The sequence below is a fragment of the Trematomus bernacchii genome, unplaced genomic scaffold (genome assembly GCF_902827165.1).
Source record: "Trematomus bernacchii unplaced genomic scaffold, fTreBer1.1, whole genome shotgun sequence".
In the NCBI taxonomy this organism is placed as follows: Eukaryota; Metazoa; Chordata; class Actinopteri; order Perciformes; family Nototheniidae; genus Trematomus; species Trematomus bernacchii.
In genome coordinates, this window is record NW_022987869.1 from 7027629 (window position 1) to 7033144 (window position 5516).

Below are 5516 nucleotides of genomic sequence, written 5' to 3' on the forward strand. Positions count from 1 at the left end.
ACCCGCGATTTTATGAGGCCAGAAAAACTGTGAATTAGGACCCGCCGGCCGGTACTAGGCCAAGTGGAAACGCAACCAAAGACGGGCCGCTGACGTCACAGCCCTCTTAAACCGTGCTCCGCGCTGTAGTGGAAACGTGTCACAAGTTCATCAATGTTTGGGGTCAGGCTCTGAGCTGAGGAGATCCTCAGGTTTGAGTGAAGGTGTGCGTGCAATATACCGGCGGGCCGGAATTAAATCCACCAAGGGCCTGATTTGGCCCCCGGGCCTTGAGTTTGACACATGTGCTCTAGCATCACTAGTGGTATGAGGAATAACACATTTAAAGCCAATGCTTTTCAGCCTCAGGCCTTCATCAGAATACTCATATTTAAAGGGGACCTATCATGCAAAATGCACTTTTTGATGTCTTTCATACATAAAGATGTGTCCCCGGTGTGTCAGGGAATAAAAAACCCTCTCTTTTCCTCCGTACCCAAATCTCTAAAAACGGGGCTACAACGGAGCTGATCCAGATTTGCGGCGATTTGACGTCATATCGGACCCACAGCCCTATCAGAAACATTGCTATCAGAAACAATGCCCGACTGTTTTGGACGTAATATGGTCGGTGTTCACATTAGCATCGCTAACACTCAGAGCTAACCTGTACTGGAGAGCATGAGTGTGAAGAAGCAGGAAATAAAAAGGAACTCACCTTGTGGTATAACCGGCAAGAGAGAAAGCCTTTGAGCTCCATACTGTTTCAGAAATAATCCTTGATAATCCATGACATGGCGTTTCATCACGGCAGCATCTGCCGGTAGAATCTCCCGCATGAGCAGGCATAAGCTCCACCCCTCTTTTTTTAATCTTTTTTATTCTATTTAAAGCTTTATACGTAAAATCAGCACTTTTGAAACAGGAAGTGAAATAGAGGGATATGAGGCATGGCTAGAATGGGTGATCTGTTTGGTATTTTGAGCAAAACACTTCATAGACATGTTTTTTTATATATTTGTATATATCTGAGACCTATGCTATTGCCTAAAGATAGCATGATAGGTGACCTTTAAGTTTTGAGAAAGAAGCACTCATACCCTTTGCTGTAGTCCTTTCTTGTTTGGAGAGCTTGGCTGAGTCCTGCTTCTTGTCGCTGATGGGAATAGAAACAATATTTAGCACACATATCATAACTACCATCAAGTCAAAATAAGGTGTTTTGATTCCAGCAAAGAATTGAGAAATCAAACTCACCGTAACCACGATATTTCGAAGTCCAATAACGACTCAGATACTTGTGTCTAAAAAATAACAACATCAACATTACATATCGTTGATAAAATATTCTATATAGCTTTGCACAATCTCCTTTTTTCAAATGGATCAGATTCAAAAACTGCTTTTACCTCTTTAGTACGTCCAACAAGACTGCGCCTGAGATGGAAAGCATCAACGCTGTGCTCCTCCTCCTCCTCCTCCTCCTCCTCCTCCTCCTCCTCCTCTTCCTCCTCCTCCTCCTCCTCCTCCTCCTCCTCCTCTTCCTCCTCCTCGTCCTCCTCCTCTTTCTCTTCCTCCTCCTCCTCCTCCTCTTCCTCCTCCTCCTCCTCCTCCTCCTCCTCCTCTCTTCCCTCCTCCCTCATCATCCTCCTCCTCCTCCTCCTCATCCTCCTCCTCTTCCTCCTCCTCCTCCTCCTCCTCCTCCTCCTCCTCCTCCTCCTCCTCCTCCTCCTCTTCTCTCCCCTCCTCCTCCTCCTCATCCTCCTCCTCTTCCTCCTCCTCATCATCCTCCTCCTCCTCCTCACTATCCTCCTCCTCCTTCCTCCTACTCATCCATCCTCCTCTTCATCCTCCTCATCATCCTCCTCCTCCTCCTCCTCTTCCTCCTCCTCATCTCCCTCCTCCTCCTCCTCCCTTCCGTCCTCATCCTCCTCTCTTCACCTCCATCCTCCTCATCCTCCTCCTCCCTCCTCCTCCTCCTCCTTCCTCCTCCCAGCTGAGCAGGGCCAACCATTCTTGCCTGGAAGCTTGGTCCTGTTGAACCTTTGCTCCAGGTTTTTGTATTTTCGAAAAAGGTTCCTATTGGATTTTTTCAAAAGATAATTTTCCTCCTTGCAGCCTACAATGATTGCTTGAAGTTTTGCAATCTTCCTCTTGAGGCCTCCCTCCTCCTCCTCCTCCTCCTCATCCTCCTCCTCCTCCTCTGCAACTCCCAGTCCTGAAAAAGTGATGGCATATGATATTGTTATTACCAAGAAAAACGGGAAGATCAACAATCAATAAATACATGTTTCAATAATGACATAATGAAATGAATACATCCAAGAATAAATAAATAGAATAATAAATGCAACGTTATATTACGGTGCTTTGTCCCCCCGACTTTTAGACTTGGCGTTACCTGGAGATATCATTTGTCCCATCAATTGCGCGCGCACACACACACACACACACAAACACACACCAGAAAACATCCGTGTGTGTGTGTTTGTCCATGCATAAATGTTACAATAAACTACAGAATGAAAAGGATAAATAGTACAGTGCGTAATTTTTTAACCTGTTCCACTCTGAGCCTGTTTTTTAGGTCTCAGGCTCGAAAATGACATTCCCAAAACAAATGACCATATCTTCCCTTCTAAAAGGGTTAAATTAATAATCTTTGTTCTCAAAGTAATGATAAACCTATGAGTTGGATGTAGAAGTGTCAGAATCAATATAAATGTTTTTTATTTTAAAGAAAATTCAGATTTTACATAGTAAAAAACTGTAAATTATAGTGTCCGTCCAAAGATTATTTTTTACAGATAGTGAAAACTACCCTTGGATGATGGGTTAGTAGACTAAAAGCTTTAGGAATCCAAAGTACAACATACACTCTTAGAAATGAAATATGGATGTTGTTTGCATTAATTGCTTTTTTTATATTGAAACTACTAAGTAAATGCACTTTTTACAATTAAATCAAGAGACTTTAATTGCATTTATGTAAAAGTTCAAAGTTTTGGGATTACATTACCATGTTGTGTTGTATTTAAATGGTAAAGTTATTTAAAACGCACTGATTGTCCCAAAGTGCTTGCCGTACTTTCTCAGCACATGCGCTGTAAGACCGGGGACATGTGTCATTTGAATCCTGTGACTGTGAGATGACAGAACCGCATTTTTTCCCTTTCCTGTGCCATCCTGCGATGTTATGGTAAGTTTCTTAAATATTAACATATATTAAACACAAACGGTCCCTGAAATACAAAAGTTGATGTGTATTTTTGATTTCCCTGCTACCAACTGTATACTTTGATGATAGATTTGAAAAGCGGTGCAGCCTAGCTAACAGCTAGCTAACAGCTAGCTTAACGGTCACTTTTTAATTATGTTCCCTTGCACTTAAAAGTGTTAGAATATGTCACAAAAGAGGTGACATTTCAAGCTTTGTCTGTATAAGTCTCAATCGTTATGTATTTAATGATTTTAGCTTGATGTGGTTATAATAGTAATGTTAGCTCTTACCAAAAGTAAGTGGACACGTTTTTTCCCTCCTTTTTTTAATTTTTTTTTTTTTAAATGGGCTTGATTTAAAGATTTGAGAGCCTGGTTGCAAACATCTCCAGTGCCAAAAAGGTCATAGTCGGTTAAGGTCTTCTAAGTCTATTAAAAATAACTTCATCAAGTATAACGCCCTGAGGGAGGTTTTTTTGTTCAATTGTAAAGCTTATTTGGAAGAAATAAAAATCCCATCTGTGCACTGTACTGTTGCGTCAGCCGGAGCCGTGCCTGGTCGTTACGTTAATTATGTCGGCCAGGAATATCAAAGTGTGAATTATTTAAAGCATGTACAGGAACACACTCAACAAGCACATCTTCCATTAAGACAGCTCTTAAATAGACACGTAATTCACCCGAAAACGTGTTTCTTTATAATAATCAGAGAGAGAGAGCAAGATTAAATAGTGGCAGGTACTTCAGCCGCAGATGCCACTATTTGCTGAGACAACTGCGGCTGCTGAAGGGGTGTTACTCTGGGTGCCGAGCCAAGCGAATGTGTGTGGCAGTTGCCACTTACCTGCCGTGGCAACTGCTTGTGTTTAAACAGTAATTTATCGTGGAAAAGTATTTCCATGTTCTGCTACTCTGTAATTCTACTCAATTACATTTCAGTGGGAAATATTGTACTTTTACAACACTACATTTATTTGACACTTGTAGTTACCTTTTTAGATAATGTTTATATTCATATACATGTACTACTAATTTACTCAGTTCTTTCCAAAATATGCTCTATATTAACAAATCACAACATTAAAAAATCTTGTATATATGTAGATTTTTTATTATAAGAACATTCATTTTTATTCTATGATGCAACCCTTTTACAAAAGGCTTTCTGCACAAAGTACTTTTTCTTTTGATACTTTATTATATTTGGCTAATAACACTTTGGAACTTTACCTTAAGTATTATTTTGAACTTGGGACTATAGCAAGTAATGGAGTATTTATACTTTTACTTTAGTACAGGATCTGAGTACTTTTTCCACCACTGCTTAAGATCCAGTAATGGGTTGCTATATCCTGCACCTCACACCCTGAATTATGTTAATGGCTGCAATAATAGTTGTTATTTACAATACATTTGGATCATTAACACATTTCTCTTTTTCTCTAGGTTTTGAATGTGGAGATGCAAACAGTGGACTGAGACTCAATCTACAAGGTACCAATTACTGAAGCACTATAAATTAAAACACGGCCATTTTGGTCAGAGACACCCATATCCATGCACATACTATGAATGCCCATGCTCTTTCAAAACATGGAATGCTCTTAAAACACATTTAAGTAGATGTCATGTTGAATCTTTACCTGTATTAAGTGCAGAGCTATTTTAATAGATGCACATGTATAAGAAAAGAACCTCAGCTGAAATTCTTTGTTTGGTTTACACCAGTAGATGTCCTGTCCTTTCTGCTATGACACTTGATGGATATTATTAGCTTTAAACAAAACATTTTAACCTGTATCACAATGTGTTGCAGGTAAACGCAGAATTCACCCGCATCACCACCGTTCCGCTGCTGCCTACCTTCATGTCTCAACTGGATCGCCATTCGTCTCAGTTGATGAAGGTTTTCAAAAAGGGGGGAACAGCAGGACGCAATTTGGGCCTGATCATGGCAGCCATTGACAAGGTATGTAGTTGTAATAAATTGTGTAGTTTGGGCACTGCAACACCATATTCTCTTTATCTCTCTCTTGTTGTCCCTCTCATATAAATATATTTTAACCTCTCTGACCCCCTTTGCCAAAAATCAGCACACAAGCATAATCAGTATTCTTGTGTGAAGATTTTGAAAATGTGTTTGTCCCTCAGGATCCCACAGTTGAAACACGACGGGACTGTGTCCTTAAAGCGCTCTGCGTCTACTTGAATGAAAGTTCCGAGAGCTTCATAAAGGAATATTTGGTAAGTTGAAACATAGCCAAACACAGATATATATATATATACACACCTGAACATCAGCAGGAGAGGACTCTTTA

The 5516-nt window shown here is 40.4% G+C and overlaps 1 long non-coding RNA gene across 1 annotated transcript; it reads left to right on the top strand.

Moving 5' to 3' along the window:
- The first annotated feature begins 2898 nt into the window (after positions 1 to 2898).
- LOC117469332 lies at positions 2899 to 5110 on the top strand. Its single transcript, XR_004554587.1, has 3 exons — positions 2899 to 3178; positions 4645 to 4692; positions 5015 to 5110. It is a non-coding gene; the product is annotated as an uncharacterized LOC117469332 (long non-coding RNA).
- Positions 5111 to 5516: the final 406 nt, after the last annotated feature.